This window comes from Abrus precatorius, unplaced genomic scaffold, assembly GCF_003935025.1.
Source record: "Abrus precatorius isolate BTA unplaced genomic scaffold, Abrus_2018 Scaffold3, whole genome shotgun sequence".
Lineage (NCBI taxonomy): Eukaryota > Viridiplantae > Streptophyta > Magnoliopsida > Fabales > Fabaceae > Abrus > Abrus precatorius.
In genome coordinates this window covers 7459684-7478797 of record NW_020874373.1, presented here as the reverse complement: position 1 = coordinate 7478797, position 19114 = coordinate 7459684, and the positions used below count along the sequence as shown (strand labels likewise).

General features: G+C 32.6%; 1 non-coding gene and 1 pseudogene across 1 annotated transcript; one reads left to right on the top strand and one right to left on the bottom strand.

The window, feature by feature from the left end:
- Positions 1 to 1591: 1591 nt before the first annotated feature.
- TRNAK-CUU lies at positions 1592 to 1664 on the bottom strand. The gene has a single exon. It is a non-coding gene; the product is annotated as a tRNA-Lys (tRNA).
- An 8752-nt stretch (positions 1665 to 10416) lies between these two features.
- LOC113862083 lies at positions 10417 to 18256 on the top strand (annotated as a pseudogene).
- The last annotated feature ends 858 nt before the right edge of the window (positions 18257 to 19114 follow it).

The following is a 19114-nucleotide window of genomic DNA, read 5'->3' as shown; positions in this document are numbered from 1 at the left end:
ACAAATCTTATCTATCGATTACTATACTGTGTGAAAAATAAGCTTATTCTTATTAATCCATTAATGTAAAAACTATATATTGTTAATTAATTAAAATACACGATTAATATAATTTTTAAACTAATTATTATAGAATGTAACAATTATCGTTGATATAATAAATAAAAAATTACAGCATCAATACATTTTAATTAAATTTATGAGCCAGTCAGTGGGATAACGAGTTTGTCCATCAAAATATATATATTGGTGGGCAAGGGGCAGGGAATTGGCACGCCTAACCACTTCTAACAACTGAAAAGTATTCAAGTTTTGAAAAATCCATAAAACTTGTAAATTTTATAAAAATAATGTTAAATTAATAACTTTAAACTAATAGTTAACTATAAATATTGTTAACTTTAAAAATATATATATATGTGAGTCTCCAGCGTTGATCCGAAATTTATTAGACTAAAAAATACTATTTTATCAACTCTACTTCTATCTTGCAATTTGTTACTTTTGTTTGCTGAACAATAAACAACTTTACACTGTATTTGGGTGAAATTTGTGAGTTAAGTATTTAATCTCTATATATCTCATCATTAATATGGTTATATCATTTGAAAAATAAACTTTATAGGTACAATTACAAGGACCAACTTAGGAAATATTAATCATTAATAAGAGTATAAATTCTTAAATAAAATTTTTTAATTATTGTTATTGTTATGTAAGAATGTTAAAGTCTTTGAAAACAAATTAATCAGGAAAAATTAGTATAAGAAAGTATTTATTTTTTTAAAATATCTATTCAAATCGATATTTATTAATTAATGAATATAAAAAAAGTTTTATTTTCTAATAGTCAGTTTTTGAAAAGAGAAGAGGATAAAAAGGTTTATATATTTAACCATCTTTTAAATTTTCAAATAAAATAAAGATAATCTATAAGTCCTTTTAATTCTATATTTTATAAGTTTCTTAATTTGAGATATTTTATATTTATTTTTTTACTTTTCTTTCTTTCTATACCCCTAAATAGAGCTAAAAAAATGTTATATTCTACTATTTTTTAATGCTTTGTTTAGATTTCATGTATAAAAGTAGAGTGAATAAAAAAGTTAGTAATCCCTTTATTTGAAAAATAATTAAATATGAAGAGAAAAGTATGTATTTTTATAAACTTTAAAACCTTTTTAAGTTTTTTCACTTTTTAGTGTTTCAGTGACTAATATAGTGAAATTTATATTTATTAAATACAATATTTAGCATGGCTTAAAGTAGAATAAAAAGATATTTAAAAAAAAAATATCTTTAGAGTATTTTTTAGATAAATATAAATATATAAAATTATTTTATAGAAATAACAAAATTATTTAATTTTTATATGTTTTGAAAAAAATAAAAATATATATAAATAAAAAATATAAAAAAAAGTAATAATATCAATTACCATCTCTTTTACTGTTAAACATCTAAGGTGAGAGTTTAACTTTCCTTCTTATATCTTTTTTTTTTTTTTTTCATAAAGCCTAAAAATCCCCGTAAAATTTTAAGTATTTTTAAATAAAAACATTTTGGGTTTTAAAACGTGAAAAACAAAACACGCCCACCGTGGGGCTCGAACCCACGACCACAAGGTTAAGAGCCTTGCGCTCTACCGACTGAGCTAGACGGGCTACTTATTAGGTCATAAATTTTACTCTACTAACTATAGACATATATTTGTCGCAGCAAATAGTAAACATGCTACGGGTAAAACAGAACATTTCACAAATAAGATGCAATTTACAAAACTAGTTCCAAAGGATCACTTCAAAATAAAAGTGTGTGTTAAATGTATTACGGCGATTAAATCTTTTATAATTTTATTTAACACACACTTTGAGCTGGTTCATTCTTACCTTGTACAAACATAAACTGTATTAAACTCAAAAGTTTTTTTAAAGATCCAGTTTTAATTTATTTTAAAACAACAAATTTGTTATTTTATTAAACAATAAATTCAGACAGTGAAATTAAACTTGATAAAAACAAATCTTTAAATATGTTATTTAGCATGAATTTGTTTTCTTGGTTTTAAATTCTTATTGAATATTTGGCAGTTATTACTCGGTACAATTTGGCTAAGCATGATGTAGTTGATCGGTATTTATCAAGAATAACTTTGATGTTAGGAATGATGTAGTTGTTAACAATAAAGAGAGAGAGAATTAGGAATGATAATTAGATTTGTAGTTGATGGGTATTTATAAGGATAATTTTGATGTTAGAAGAAAGGAATCCATTATAAAAAAAAGTTGAAGCATTTACTTATAACAAAATACATGAGAATTAACACAAGCACGAGTATAGTTACAAATTTTTACAAGGCTCACTTTATCTTGTCTATTCTTTTATTATTTATTATATTGAATTCAAGATTGAAAAAAACTATACTTATACAACAATATATATGAATTATGATATTTATAAACACTTTTTAAAAACATTCGATTTATAATAATTTTATTTATTTCTGATATAATTATCTTTTGTAGAAAACACATACAGCATTGAAAAAATAAATAAAAATATAATATATAACTAGCGATTGTAATATTTCTAATATAATATATTATTAGCGACTATAATATTTCTAATATTAAAATCTTAAAGTTTTATTTTGTAGTTTGAAAAGAAAAAGAATAAATGGTTTAAAAAGCAAGGGAAAACAAAAGAATAAAGGATGAAAAGACATCAATATAAAGTCTCTCAAATTTAAAGAACTTAAAAATATAGAATTAAAATAGTTTTAGAGTGTTTATAAACATTTTTTTCATTTAAATATCTTCAAATATAGATAGACATTACAACTATTTTTTTTTATTATTTTTTTACCTATAAAATCAAACTAAACAAATTTAAGTTACATTGTCCAAGTGTATTTAGAACCTTTTAAGTGGTCAGATATGACCGAGATGTATGGAATAAGAGGGTTAGACAATAGTAAAATAGAATAAAAGTATGATAATTTGTTATTATATCTAATATTTAATGCAAACTTAATATAAACAAAGACATAATATAAGTATGTAAGAAATGACAAAATAAAATATTTATTTTTAATTTATAGAAATTATTTAAATAATTTAATATATTTTTAAAAATATAAAAATAGAGAAGAGAAAAAAAAAAGAAGAAGAAAAAGAGAGATATAATATAATAAATGAAGAGTATTTTAAGAAAGAAAATTATTATCATTTCCTTTGTTTTTTAATTTAGATATTTATAAGATAACAATTGCCTACAACCATTTTGTAATTAGATTATGTAATGACATTTTATACACTAAGAATAAAGTTTTTTTCAGTAAAATAACTGTTATTATTTTTCTAATTTTCATAGTTAATTATTGTGTTGGAAAACCAACTGTTTTTCCTGTTTGTCAGAAATAAAAAAACGGTGACCAATTAAAATGCAAAAAATGTTTAATACAAGTGTATAAATACTCATAAAATATAGGGAAAAAAAGATACTAAAGTCACTTTTCTAGCGAGTATGAGTTTTCAAAAAAGTACTAAATCCAGTCATAAAATGAATATTATAATTTTATACTTTGGTCGTACTCTTATCATCTTAGACAGAACTTAAGTTCACATTTTTTTTTTTGTTTCTCTTGTTTAATTTTACTTCCATTCATTGTATTTGAATTGGGTATAAAAGTAAAATCGTACTGTGGTCTATGGCAAATAACAGAAAATGCCAACTAAGGACAGTGGCCACTACGGAATGTCTACAAACTCCAACGGGCAAACCGAGTGGGGCGGTAATTGGATTATGTAATAACATTCTCCACACTAAGAAAAGAGCTTTTTGAGTATAATAATAAAAAAATGTTATTTTACCCAACCATTTAATACTTCATTGGCTATTTTTCGGGTAATGTAATAACACACGTGCCCTATGGTAATTGAGGATGCTGTACCATTGCTGTAAAGTGCACCATTCCATTATATTTGCCATCAGTGTCTTATAGAAGGCAGTCATGTATCACCAAATGTGAATTATCATTACAACAATCTTATAGTATACTAAAAAAATGTCTTTCTACTTCTCAGAACCAGAATAATAACAATATTTTTATTGCAAAGGACTTGAAACTTATCTTTCAAATGAATTGTATTTTTAGTCTCCACTATGTCCGTGCTGGGCACTACGAGCATTGTACCATACCATCACACATGACGCATATATCCTAGCTAGAGCCAAGCATACTATATATAGAATTAAAAACATTAATTAGTGTGCAACAATTAAACAATGGTGCATATGCTCTAATACAAAAAAAAAAAAAAAAAAAAAAAAACAAATTAATATCCAGCAAAAGTTTTCCCTATCTGTCTGTTTCCGGTTCATCCCGAACCTTTACAATTATGGAACGAAAAAATAGGAGTCCAGAAAGTACCAATGGAAAAGGCCCACTACTAAGATTATTAGTTAATCAGCGATGTCCGGCAATACAGATAGGATTAGTTGAAATATAAATCAAAATAGCAGATTATTTTTTTCCCACGAAAGATAGCAAAAAAGAAAAGTTACAGTATTAATTAATTGATTTGTATAATATGTACATTAAGATTCTGATATTATTGTAATTTATTTTTTTATTGTTATAGCTGAATATCCATTGATGGTTTATTGTGTTGTTATCCACTTTACCAGTGAAGTTTGTATTTTGTGTTGATCTCTAGTGATTTCAGGAAGACTTGTGATGTACTCATTAAATTTATTAGTAGAGAATTTTGCTAGATTAGGTCATGTGAGTTTTTACCTTTCATTCAAGGTTTTCTCACGTTAATAATTTTGATCTTTCTGTTTACTTTTTCTATTATGTGTTTATAATCAATTGTCTGAAATACATACAATTTTAATTGCACAGTAAAAAAAGAGATATTCAGTTTGCTTTCGCATGTTAATATTATATTTGATATCTTTCCCAACAACTGGTATCAAAGCTCCTTGGTTGGAGTTCTGTTTTGTGCTTTTAAAATGGGTGAAAATGAAGTTGCCCGTACAATGATCAAATTAGATTCTGCCAATTACTTTATATAGAAGTCCAGAATGGAAGATCTGTTATTGTGTAAAGAACTGTACGATCCCATTGAGGGTGATGGCACTAAACCAGTGGATAAGACTGAAGAGGAATGGAAGAAAATAAATCGGAAGAAAGTTGGTATGATCAGGCAATGGATTGATCAAAGTATTTATCATCATGTGTCTAGTGAAACTAATGCCCACAGCCTGTGGAAGAAGTTGGCAGACATGTTTGAGTCTAAGAATGCACAAAACAAGACATTCCTGATTAAGAAGTTAGTAAACTTGAAATATAGGGATGGCTCCTCAGTGGCTGAGCACATGAGTAGTTTCCAGGATGTTGTGAATCAGTTGAATACTATGGAAATTAAATTAGATGATGAGTTGCTTGCCTTATTGTTACTTAGCTCTGACAGTTGGGAAACACTTGTTGTGTCCTTAAGCAACTCAGCTCCTAATGGGAAGTTGACATCTAAAGTAGTGAAAGATAGCCTACTGAATGAAGAAATAAGGAGGAAAGCTCTAGGCATGGCTAGTTCATCTACTCATAATGAAGCATTAGTGATAAAGTCATGGGGAAGAAATCATAATAGAAAGTTTTACAAGTCTAGTGGTCGTAGCAAGTCAAGATGGAAGTCAAAGACTATAAAAGACATCAAGTGCTATCATTGCAATTAGACGGGACACATGCAAAGAGAATGTAAAGTGCTTAAGGGGGAGATGAGATCAAAAGGGAAATATGTTGATAATAGAGATGATGATGACACTGTAATTGTATTTGATGGTGATATTGTTATTATTTATGATGATAATTCTGTTAACCTTACATGTTAAAAATATGGATGGGTTGTTGATTTTGCTGCCTCATTTCATGTTACTCCTCATCGTGAGTATTTCACATCTTACATTGATGGAAATTTTGGGCATGTGAAGATGGGGAATTAAGAGGTAAGCAAGGTTGTTGGCATGGAAGATATTTGGTTTAAGAGTAATACTAGATGCAAGTTGCACTTGAAGAATGTCAGGCATATTCCAGATATGCGTTTTAGCTTGATCTCAGTGCAAGTACTTGATGAAGATAGTTACCACAGTGTCTTTGGTGATGGTAAATGGAAGTGCACCAAGGGACCTTAGTGGCAGGAAGAGGAGTGAAACAAAATACACTTTATTGGACCTCAGCAAAATTGTCTACAGCTGGGGTGAATGCAGTTGAGACCGGTTCCATAGAATTATGGCACAAGCGCATGGGTTACTTGAGTAAGAAGGGACTTGACACTCGAGACAGAATTTGCTCCCTCCTAAAGGTACTTCTCTTAAAACTTGTTCTCATTGTCTTGTTGGTAAATAACATAAAGTTTTTTTTCAGCACTTACCCTTCACATAAGAGGTCACATACTTAATCAACCTTTATCCTCCAGTTCCTCTTAATGGTGATGTTCCTGATAGAGTGTGGAAAGGGAAAGATGTCTCTTACAATCACTTAAGAGTATTTGGCTGCAAGGTGTTCGTATTCCAAGAGATGAGAGATCAAAGCTTTATGAAAAGTTTAAACAGTGCATCTTTCTGGGTTATGGTCGTGAAGAGTTTGGTTACAGACTATGGGATCCGGTTGACAAAAAAGTTATTAGAAGCTGAGATGTTGTTTTTCTTGAAGACCAAACCATTGAAGATATTGATAAGAATGAGAAGTAAAAACAAGTTGTCCGTGGGATGTTGTACCAAATCTTCCTATCAAAGCCACTAATAACAGGGAGATGAGAATGCTAGCGTTGATAATACAGGAAATGAACTTGAACCTCAACCAGTTGAGTCAGATCCACCAACACTACCTGTAGAGGTTCAAGTGAGAAGATTTACTAGAGACTGTCATCCTTCACAAAGATACCCTTCACATGAATATGTGTTGCTCACTGACGGGGGAGAGCTAGAAAGTTATAAATAAGCTATGTCACATTAGCAGAAGGATAAATGGAATAGTACCATGCAAGATGAGATGAAATCCTTACATGAGAACCACACATTTGAGTTAGTATAGTTGCTTCATAGAAAGAAGACACTCAAGAATAAATGGGTGTTCAAGTTGAAAGCAAAAAAATAATTGCTCACAGTGAAGGTACAAGGCAAGGTTGGTTGTGAAAGGTTTCAGTCAAAAGAAGGGCATTGATTTTGAAGAAATATTTTCACCTGTGGTCAAGATGTCTTCAATCCGACTGGTGCTTGGTTTGGTAGCCAAATGTCTTCAATCCGACTGGTGCTTGGTTTGGTAGCCAGCTTGAATTTAGAGATTGAGCAGCTTGATGTGAAGACAACATTTCTTCATGGAGATTTGGAGGAAGAAATGTACATGGAGCAACCTGAAGGTTTCATAGTCAAAGGCAAAGAAAAGCTTGTCTTTAGATTGAAGAAAATCTTATATGGGTTAAAATAAGCCCTAAGGCAATGGTACAAGAAGTTTGAATTCTTTATGGTAGATCACGGATTTGTTAAGACTCCTTCTGATCATTGTGTATTTATGAAGAAATTTCATGATAGACGTTTTATTATTCTCTTGCTTTATGTGGATGACATATTAATTGTTGGTCATGACATGAATGAGATTGAGAAACTCAAAAGACATATGAACAAGTCCTTTGAAGTGAAGGATTTGGGCCCCACAAAACAAATTCTCAGAATGAGAATTATTCGAGATAGAAAGAATGGTAAATTGTGGGGATCGCAACAGAAATATATTGAGAAAGTGTTTGAGAGATTTCACATGAGCAATTCCAAACCAGTTTGTATTCCACTTGCAAGTCACTTCAAGTTGAGCTCCCTTCAGTGTCCTACAAGTGATAAAGAAAAAGAAGAAACGTTAAATATTCCTTATGCATCTGCCATTGGTAGTTTAATATATGCCATGGTATGTACAAGGCCTGATATTGCTCATGTTGTTGGTGTTGTTAATAGGTTTCTCTCTAATCCTAGTAAGGAGCATTGGCAAGTTGTGAAGTGGATTCTCAAATATCTCAAAGGTACTTCTGGAGTATGTTTATGTTTTGAGAGTGATGAACTTGTGTTAGATGGGTACATAGATGCAAGTATGACTGGTGATGTAGACTCTAGAAAGTCTACTTCTAGCTATATGATGATTTTTGCGGGTGGAGAAGTGTTGTGGCAGTCAATGTTACAAAAGTGTGTTGCTTTATCTTATACAGAGGCTGCAAAGGAACTCTTGTGGATGCAAAAATTTCTACAAGAGCTAAGTCTTTCTCAAGAGAAGTATGTCTTGCACTGTGATAGTCAAAGTGCAATCCATTTCAGCAAGAACTCGACCTTTCATTCAAGGTTTAAGCACATTGAGGTTCGTTATCATTGGATAAGGGATGCGCTAGCGATGAAACAATTATCATTGGAAAAAATCTATACTAATGAGAATAGTTCAGACATGATGACAAAGACTTTACCTACTGAGAAATTTACCACTTGTCGGAGGAAAGCGGGTCCTGTTAACCGGTGCCCCATTTGATTGTTGAGGGGGAGATTTGTAACGTGGGTCACCATCAAGTGCACCCATGCTGATTTGGTAAAAAAGACAAAAAAAGAAAAGAAAAAAAATTGTGTTATGAGAAGTTACAGGGGCAGAAAAAATAGAAGTCGTTCGAAGAGTGAGCATGAGAGAAAAATAGAAGCTGTCTTGAGAGTATGAGAGAGAAAAGAAGTCGTCTTAAGAAAAAAACCAAAAATAGGAGAAAAGAAAATTTAGGGTATTGATTGATTGGTTTGCATAATATGTGCATTGAGATCCTATTGTTGCTATAGCTGAATACCCATTGAGGGTTTATTGTGTTGTTATCCACTCTACCGGTGAAGTTTGTATTTTGAGTTGATCTCTGGTGGTTTCAGGAAGACTTGTGGTGTACCCATTAAATTTATTAGTAGAAAATTTTGCTGGACTAGGTCCCGTAGGTTTTTATCTTTCATTCAAAGTTTTTTCACGTTAATAATTTTGGTCTTCTTGTTTACTTTCTCTATTATGTGTTTATTATCAATTGTCTGGAAACTGTGTAGAGCCAATTTTAATTGTACAGTGGGAAAAGAGTAATCCAGTTTGCTTCCGTGTGTTACTATTATATTTGATATATTTCTTAATACTTATGTAGACAAAGAAAGGGTAGCATTTTACGAATGTCCACTATTCTTTGAGGTTGTCACCAATGACTTATGGCCACACATTAAAGACAATCACCACTATCTATACAAATAATAAAAAATGACAAGCTCACCAACACATTTTTTTAACGTGTGATTTAACTATGCATTAAATAGTGTATCAGAAGAAGACAGTGTAAAACAAGTATCAACTATTTTTGGAAAAGAATCATGTGCATTGTGAACACTACAAGTCAATTGCTAATGTCCAATGCATTTAGGTGGATGCTTAATTCAAAATATCATTGATAACATAAAACAAAGTAACATAGGGATGATCAGACTCATCAGAGTAAAGGTCAGCTCAATACTTGAAGGGTAAGGAATTGACAAATAGTAATTGTAAAATACTAGTGTTATTTTTTTGTCCATAAAAGACCAATGTTTAAGAATGTCAAGTGTGTAGATTAAAATTGTCTTCAAAGTGTAAATAAAATAGTATATAATATGTGTTTTTTTTTTATCGACATTGAGAATTAATACTATTCTTAAAGTTTATTATTATTTTTAAAGTAAACAAATTATTAAACTGGATACAATATTTCTTAATAGAGTTATTTATATTTATTCAATCACAGTGTTTATTTCTTGTTTTAAAGTTAGATGCTCCAAAAATAATTTTTAAAATGTATATGAACAATGAAAATAAGACATACATAATTTACAAGACAAAATTAGTTGCAGTGATATTTTTTCAATTCTACCACAATCAATTATCCTACCTAACTAATCAAGCCCTTAATTAAAGGTAAATAATTAATCATAATAAAAGTAACAAATTTATTATCGAATTCTTATTTATACATGTGAAAAAAATTTAAAATAATTTAGTCGAAGACTTTTTTTATTTTGAACAAGTTTTATTTTTTATTATAGATTATAAATTTTAACCATAGATTATATACGCTTCGTAGGAAAAGTTATTTATTTATTTAAGTTAAAGGCCCAAATCTTGGCGGGTGGACTCGCAAAAGTGTTGGTGCCGCCAAAATACAAAAGAGAATTGGCGCTTTGCTCAAATTTGCAAAATTGGGCATCTCCCTCCTTCCTTCTCCAAAGAATAGCGCAACACCATCATTCACACCCACACGCACACTCTGCTTCTCATTTCTCGTTGAGTTAGGGTTTCATAGGTGAACTGTTCACAAGATGATAATTAAGCGCATCATGAAAACTGAAATGCAGAACCGGAAACGGCGTAAGCCAGAGGAAGTCACCGATTCAAAGGACTATGATCCTTCGGAGGCCATTCAGAAGAAGCGGAAAATAAACGGTCTTCATCCTCTCGGCGATGCCCAAGACTTGAGCAGCTCCAATTGGGCCGGTGAGATCCACTCCAATTCAAATTCAAATTCAATTGAATTGAATATTACGAGTAGAAAAGCACCACAATCAGAAGGGGTTCGACCCCCATTGTTGCGCTCTTCCAGAGGTCGCGTTCAGACGCTTCCCTCCAGGTTCAACGACTCCGTTCTCGATACGTGGAAGAGCAATGGACGAGTCAAAACAGAGGACAAATGGTTTCGGTTTGAACACGATAATACTACTTTACAAGATATTCCAAAGGAAAAAAAATGCGGTTCAAGTGATTCTCTTTGTTTTCCATATTCTGCTGAGACGAATTTCGAGTACAAGCATGCTAGCACGGTCAAGACCATTAAAACGACGGTCAATGGGAGTCGATCCATGTTGGTTAAAACTGAGAGTAATGTGTCTGGACTTAGTTTTGATGTTGAGATTGAGGGTGTGGATCAAAAGCCAGATCATGGGAATGGTAAAAAAAGAAAGGACGATTACAGGCTTGAGGATTTTGTTTTGGGTGATATAGTTTGGGTAAAATGTGGGAAGCGATATCCGGCTTGGCCTGCTGTGGTGATTGATCCCGTCTTGCAAGCTCCAAAAACCGTCTTAAGCTGTTGTGTTCCAGGTGCAATTTGCGTTATGTTTTTTGGTTATTCCAAAAACGGAAAGCAAAGGGTAAACTTCTCTTTACCTGTTCTTGTCTGTGTTTGTAGACTTGAGTTGTTGATTATGGTCTTAAGTGTTGAAGTCTAAAGGAATAATGATGGGCAGGACTATGCTTGGGCGAAGCAGGGGATGGTATTCCCTTTCTTGGAATTCATGGATAGGTGCGTATGTTAACTAATTTGGCTAGGGTTGTTTTTTGAAGAATATTTAACATGCACTCGTTGAAATTGTCTCTATTCAGGTTCCAGGGCCAGACACGATTGTACAAAAGTAAAGCAAGTGATTTTCACATGGCAATAGAGGAGGCGATGTTGGCAGAAGATGGCATTTTGAACTCATACTTAGGAGCTGAGCAAATTGTGGAGGATCTGGATTCCTGTGTTGGCCAGGAATATCATTGTCAAGACCAGGTGATATTATATCTTTCAATTTGTGCAACTTATGATCATGGCTGATGATGAGAGTGTCTGTAAGCTTCGTTTAACATAAGAAAGAGGTCTAGTTGTGTGGTCAACTTGTAAATCATATGACAGGCTGCACTGCGTAAGTCGGTGATATTCACCTTTACAGGAAGGGCTGAGGATTAACGCGTGTCTATTACCTTCCTACTTCAAGAGTTAGAATTATCATGTTATCATATGAGTGGGTGTTTTTTAAGTGACGCTCAAAATGTCTTTGATACAGTGGCATACGTATAACGATATGCCGCGTTGGGTGTGTCAGAGCATTATTCTTATTCATTCCAGTAGTTTAGTATATACATTATCATGATTTTGGAAACTCAACCGGGCAGTTCCCTTCAGTATATCTGCCTAACTGTGCGTCGGTTGGCCAATCTGGCAAAACTCTTTTTGATTCCTTTTTATTTTTATTTTGTGTGTGTTAAGCTTTGAAGTCTTTGGTCTCTTTTAATAAATCTCTACGAGAGATGAGACTAATTTTAACGCATTTATCCATTAATTCTTATAGAGTCTGGTTAATTCTAGATTTTTATCCAGTGAATGAATTATGCAGGATACAATATCTTGTGCTGGCTGTGGTTTGATGTTGCCATACAAAACCATGAAGAAAATTAAGGCTTCAAGCTGTGATCCTCAGCACTATTGTAAACCCTGTGCAAAGGTTCTGCCCCGACTCATTTTAGACGTCTTCAATTTCTTGAATAAATAAATTTGTTGCTGACATTTACTTTTCAATACTTCTGGTTTCATTATAACAGTTACTAAAATCAAAGCAATATTGTGGCATCTGCAAAACGATTTGGCACCATTCAGATGGCGGAAATTGGGTGAGATTGTCTACTTCCTCAAGGTGTCTGCTTGATTTTTTTTTTTTTTATTTCAGTAGAAATTCAAAATTTTGAGATATTGTGCGGCTGAACTCTGAGTCAGGTATGCTGCGATGGTTGTAATGTTTGGGTGCATGCTGAGTGTGACAAAATTTCCAGCAAAATTTTCAAGGTATCATATCGTAGTTAATGTGGTGCTACATGTCTCCTTTCATTATTTTCTTGCTTGTTTGATTTCCCTCAATAAATAAAAAAAATGTAAGATGATTGACTTGTTTCTTGGTGCAGGATTTGGAAAATATAGATTACTATTGCCCAGATTGCAAGGGAAAATTCAATTTTAAATTATCAACATCACAAACACACGAGTCAAAAATCATGTATAGAAATTATCTATTGCTTCCTTTTCCAATTCTTTTGGGGGCATTCTGCATTTTGACTTTATTCCTTGAATCTTATGTTATGATACTTTTTGAGACAGTTCATCGAAGAATAGCCAAAAATCTTTACCTGAAAAACTAGAAGTGGTATGCAATGACATGGAAGGGGTTTATATTCCAAAGCTTCATTTGTAAGCCTTCAACACTCCTTTTATATTATGGGAAGAAATTATCCTCAATCTAGATTCTAGATTTGTTAACGTCTCTGTATAGGTTCACAAGAAAAACAGTGTCTTAAATGTGAATCAGTGAAATAACTTTAGGTGATTAACCTATTACGTCATTCTAGAGGAATTTCATGTAGCTTCTTTTATAAAATTTCTTGCAGGATTATGTGCAAGTGTGGTTCCTGTGGTTCAAGAAAGCAGACACTGACTGAATGGGAAAAGCATGCAGGTTGCAAAGCCAAAAAATGGAAATATAGTGTGAAAGTAGAAAGCACAATGCAACCGCTAATAAAATGGGTTTGTGTCATTTCTTTCTGGTAGATTATGCGTGCCAATTGTTTTTGTATTAACTTTCATGAAGAACTTCTATTAACTTGGATTACATCAGTGATGTCTACATCACTTTTATTCCAAACATCTCCCAATTTCCAAGTATGAAGATATAGTGCTGTAATGTGTGTATATTATGCCTTTATTTTCGCAAAGTGACGTAATGCGTGTATTTTGTGACTTTATTTTTGCATATAGTGCGGTTCTTTCTCATTTTGAACTACTAATAATTTCTTCAGATCACCGAACATAACTCCCAAGCTGGAATTCCCCTGCAGTTAGATCAGCAACACGTGCTTTCCTTTTTCGAAGGTGAATGTGTATTTCATATAAAACTTTCATATATTGAAATCTCCATTTCTTTAATGCGATGATCCTTTTTGGCACATTGAAACGGTGAAACTTATTTTACTTTTACCTTATTGTCTCAGAGAAGTATGAGCCAGTTTATGCAAAATGGACAACAGAAAGGTGTGCTATTTGCCGATGGGTTGATGATTGGGAAGATAACAAAATTATCATCTGTAACAGGTGTTTTCATTATCGTTCATGATCTTTAGCTCAAGCTGTAGTCTTTAGACTATGATGGATACGTTAAAATTTTGTTTCGAACTTACAGGGCTTCAAAGGATGAAATGCCAGTTACTTTATGTGCACTTGTTCATTGTGCAGGTGCCAAATAGCTGTCCACCAAGAATGCTATGGGGCAAAGAACGTTCAGGACTTCACTTCCTGGGTTTGTAGGGTCTGTGAAACTCCTGATGTTGAGAGAGAGTGTTGCCTCTGCCCAGTACAAGGCATGTCATTTACATCTAGTATTTTCTGCAGTCTGACCGTTTTTTCTGTATCATGCTGTGCTGTTAAGTTATTTATGATAGTAGCAAGTGATGGGTCCAGTACTCTAATTTTTTACTGGAAAATGGGCTAGTTTCATGCATATCAAGATTGGATTGACTTTGTTTGATCATCAATCACTACACCAACATATTCATGCAATTAATTTAGCCGATTATTGTACAGTTGAAGGACAATAATCTTATAAGCTTTTCACGTCAATTTTATTAATTTATGATTATGTCGGAAGTCCTAGCGTTGTCCACTTACCATTATAAGATGACTTTTTTCCCCTCATGGTTGCCTGCCACGTCAATTCTGTATTCCATTGTCAATCTGCTTTTACTTACAATATGGGGGAAATGCATTTCAGGTGGGGCTTTGAAGCGAACAGATGTCGAGATGTTGTGGGTTCATGTAACATGCGCTTGGTTTCGGCCTGAAGTTCTTTTCCATAATCACGAGGCAATGGAACCTGCTTCTGGAATCCTTAAGATTCCTCCTAATTCCTTTTCGAAGGTAGAACATTGGGCTAAAAGGTTTTCTTGTAATTTACTGTAAGGTGGTTTCAGCTGGAAGTTTACAATAAGCTTTCTACCCGTACCGTAAGAACTTGTGTGGTTATTTTGATAACCGTGCAGAGGGCATTATTTGGGGGATGTTTGAAAAAAATTATACAATGCGATTTTATATTTTGATTATTTCATATCTTAAAATGGTTTTATAAATTATCATAAAAAGTATGCATCGAATGCTTTTTGTAATTTTTAAATAATAAATGTTTCGACACATTCATATTAGAAAAACTGCTCTTAAAAAATTGCTTTTCCAAGACATTTTCTACTAAAAAATAATTCTAGTAAACAGTACATTAATAGTCTGAAAATGCACCATATAATCTTGTACCTTCAATTCCCCACAGAAACAAAAACCCTCCCCATAATTTTGTTCATATTGATCTACATAATAGTGCTTAGGTTGTTATTTAATCTCTTGTCTGACTTCCTTCTCTCGTTGGGTCAGAGTTGGCATTACTCTTACATTCATTTTTAAACGTTTCCTGTGTATATTGACGGCAGACTTGCGTGATCTGTAAACAAAGGCACGGGTCCTGTACAAGTTGTTGCAAGTGTGCTACATATTTTCATGTGATGTGCGCGTCAAGAATGGGATATAGCATGGAAGTAAGTTTAATGGTCCTTTAGAATGTGAACGAATCACTGATCTAAAGCTGTTGTTTTTTCTTAACTTGTTCTTAGGGCAGGGGTGTCATTAAGGTTTCCGTGGAAGTAGTATTTAATTATACGTTAACATACATATTTGATTTTTATATACATGAATTATTCACTATATTAGAAAACCTTAAACATAATATTTATACTAGTGTTTTCTTTTTGATTGTGCTTTTTTTTTTTTTTAATAATGTCAGACAAATATAGACATGATTAATTTGAAGAACAATAAAACAATGAAAACCATAGTCTAATAAAATATTTGCATTAAGATTAACACGTAAATATTTTTAGTAAAGGAATTAATTTAAGTTTGTTTAAATTTACAGTTGCGAACTACAGAAAAGAATGGGACTCAACTAACAAAGACGCTAATATATTGTGCAGTTCACAGGTTTGAGCTCTGGCCACTAAATTATGCTAGCTTATTTTCCACGTGATTTTTGAAAGAACGTTTCTATATTTAAATATCATTTTAGGGTCCCAAATCCAGATTCAGTACTGGTTGTACACACACCCATGGGGGTATTCTCTCCGAGAACTTCACTTCAAAATCATAATGGATGCTTCAGGGGATCAAGGCTGGTTTCATCAAAGAATATAGAACCACTTGAACCTTCAACCTCCGAAAGTTGTGAGGTTGAGCCATTGTCTGCTGCCAGGTGTCGTGTGTACAAAAGGCCTCCAAATAAGGTGATTATTATTAGAATATTCTATTGCAGCCATAAATATAATATATTAACTTCTCTAGCTTTTTGTCTTATGGGCATAGACCCTTTGGCGTTACTGCTGCATTCAAAACTAAATACTATTATCCCGATTTGGTGTAAACGGGGTATTTACTTACATAATCTGATTTGTTTAGCTTGGTCTCATTCGATATGTTTTCCCTACATTGCCAGAAGAATGATATACCAATAATTCATTTGCTTGGGGGCCCAAACCTTCATTCTTTAAGTGCAATAAGTCAATTGAACAGTAATAAGGTAATCTTCTTGTTTTGGTGTTCGATCTATTGCTTTTGAAATGGATAACTAGTCTTTTTGAGCTGTGGTGGACTGTACCACATGGATTTTTTTTTGACTGGTTGAAAAAAATATCTTGAGTTGTAATATTGTTCTGTGATAGGATGCTGAAGTATTTTCTACTCTCAAGGAACGTCTTCACCACTTACGGGTCAGTTGGTCCCTCCATTTGCTCTAGTTAAAGCTTCATTTTCATTTATAATTTTTTTTTAAATTAAAATTGTTTCTCGTTTTTTGCCTCTTGTTTTGTCAACCTTCAATGTTTTGGGGGTGCAGAAAACGGAAAACCGTAGAGTTTGCTTAGGAAAATCAGCTATTCAAGGATGGGGCCTCTTTGCTCGTAGAGACTTACAAGAAGGGGAAATGGTAACTTACTCTATTAATTTCAGATGATCACTGAAGTGTAAGATTAACATTTACCTGAGTTTTCTCTGAGAAATAATAACTACATGCTTCTTATGCCTGTCTGCAGGTTGTTGAATATCGTGGTGAGCAGGTAAGGCGTAGTGTTGCTGACCTGAGGGAAACAAAATATCGTTCAGAAGGCAAAGATTGTTACGTAAGTCTCTTGTTTAAGATTGTTTTTGATATTTGTCTGTAGCCTGTACTATACTCCCAGTCACTTGATGCGTGCTGCTTCACATTGTGTTTGGATAAAATGGCATTCATGTGATTGGTAACTCAAATTTTGTGGGTAGAATGCTAAAAAGTAATAAATTAATTGTTTTTCAAAATCCCAAAGAATTAAATAGTTTATATTTAGAAATCCGATCAAATATTATGTGATCTATCAGAATTTGATTTGATTTAAAATTGTTTTATTTTCATTAAAACAACGTTGGCTTTCAATATTTTAAGGGTAATAAAACTGCCAATAATAAATTCAAATGAAATTAACTCCATTTTTAATATGTTCTAGACACATTAATTCTCTCTCTTCCCCTCTGAGAAATAGCTAAACTGTCAACGCTAGATTTTTTTGTTGCGGGATAAGGGGGATTGCGATTTGAACCTTGGTCTTCTACCTTTTGTATCATGTTTCATTTGTACTCTTTTAGTTCATGTCTTTTTTTTTGTCATGTTTGTTTAAATGCCTGTTTTAGACGAATTCATGTTTACTGTTAAAGTTAGGAACTGTTGATCTTAATACCAAATGAAATAAATTATGCAGCTGTTCAAGATTAGCGAGGAAGTTGTAATCGATGCAACGGATAAGGGCAATATTGCACGTTTAATAAACCATTCTGTAAGTTATTTATGTCAAATCTTGTCTTTGGGCTTTGGTTTTATTCCGTGGGAATTGATGTTAGCTTATGAATATTGTGTACTTACGAAAAATATTATGAATGAACCTGATCTGCTGCAGTGCATGCCAAACTGCTATGCAAGGATCATGAGTTTGAGTGATCAGGAGAGCCGCATTGTACTCATTGCCAAGACCAATGTTCCAGCTGGAGAAGAACTAACGTACGGTTTGTTGTGTTTGTTTATATTTTGATGCAGTGCACGTAAGGAATCATGGTTATTGAATGTGTCATACAGCATACTGAATATTCTTATTTGGTTTAGGAATGAAGATCTTGATTAGTCTGACATGAATAACCATTTTTTCATCTCTCGATTTTGCAACAGCTATGATTATTTGTTTGATCCTGATGAACGGGATGAACTCAAGGTTCCCTGCTTCTGTAAAGCCCCCAATTGTAGGAGATTCATGAACTAGGTTCCACATCGTTTCTGCGCGTGGGGCAATTGCAGTTACCAAACCTTGAAGGAAATATTTGTCGATTCATCATGTAATTTTGTAATTTCTTAGAAGTTAAATTAATTTGTATATCATTTTATTTAAATAATTAAAGGAAAATTTGCCAGCCATGAGCTGGAATCATTTTTTGTAACTTGCTAGGTGTTCCAGTTTGTTCTTCAATTTATGATGGTTTGAAGCAATTTATAACGCAGTAACAAGACGGACTCAATTTATAAAAATTTAAATTTTTTATTCGTAATTTTTACATTCATCCTACTGTTCTTATTTATTTTTCTTTTTTTATTATTACATTATCTATTATTGTTTTTCTTTCGTTCTTCAAAGGGTGTACGTATTCTTGGGTATGAAATATCTTTTTTGCATTCATAATTATTACACAGATTCATAGTTAATGATAAAAAAATTTTGTAAGGAAAAAAAGAAAAGAAAAAGAAACCATGTTAGATTCAGTAGAAGGCGATTGAGTCCTTCAAGCATGTGACTTCGAATTTGATTTCAAACTGTGTATTAAAAAATGTGGTTGGACTTGGGGGAAATTTTTGTTTTAATGCATAATATTTAAAGGGATCGAGTATTTTACTTATTGGGTGAGGAAATGCTTTGCGAAATTAAAAACGCAAGAACATCTCTTCGACAAAGTCTATGATGATTAAAAACCATTCACCCTACAATAAAAATTTGAAATGAATTTGATGATGGGGGCCAACTTAGTATCATAATAGGACGTTTTATGGAGTAACATCCACTTCCCTGAAACAGGATGGTTTACGTAGTATGTAACCGTTAAACTATTAAAAGCTGAAGAAGAATAAT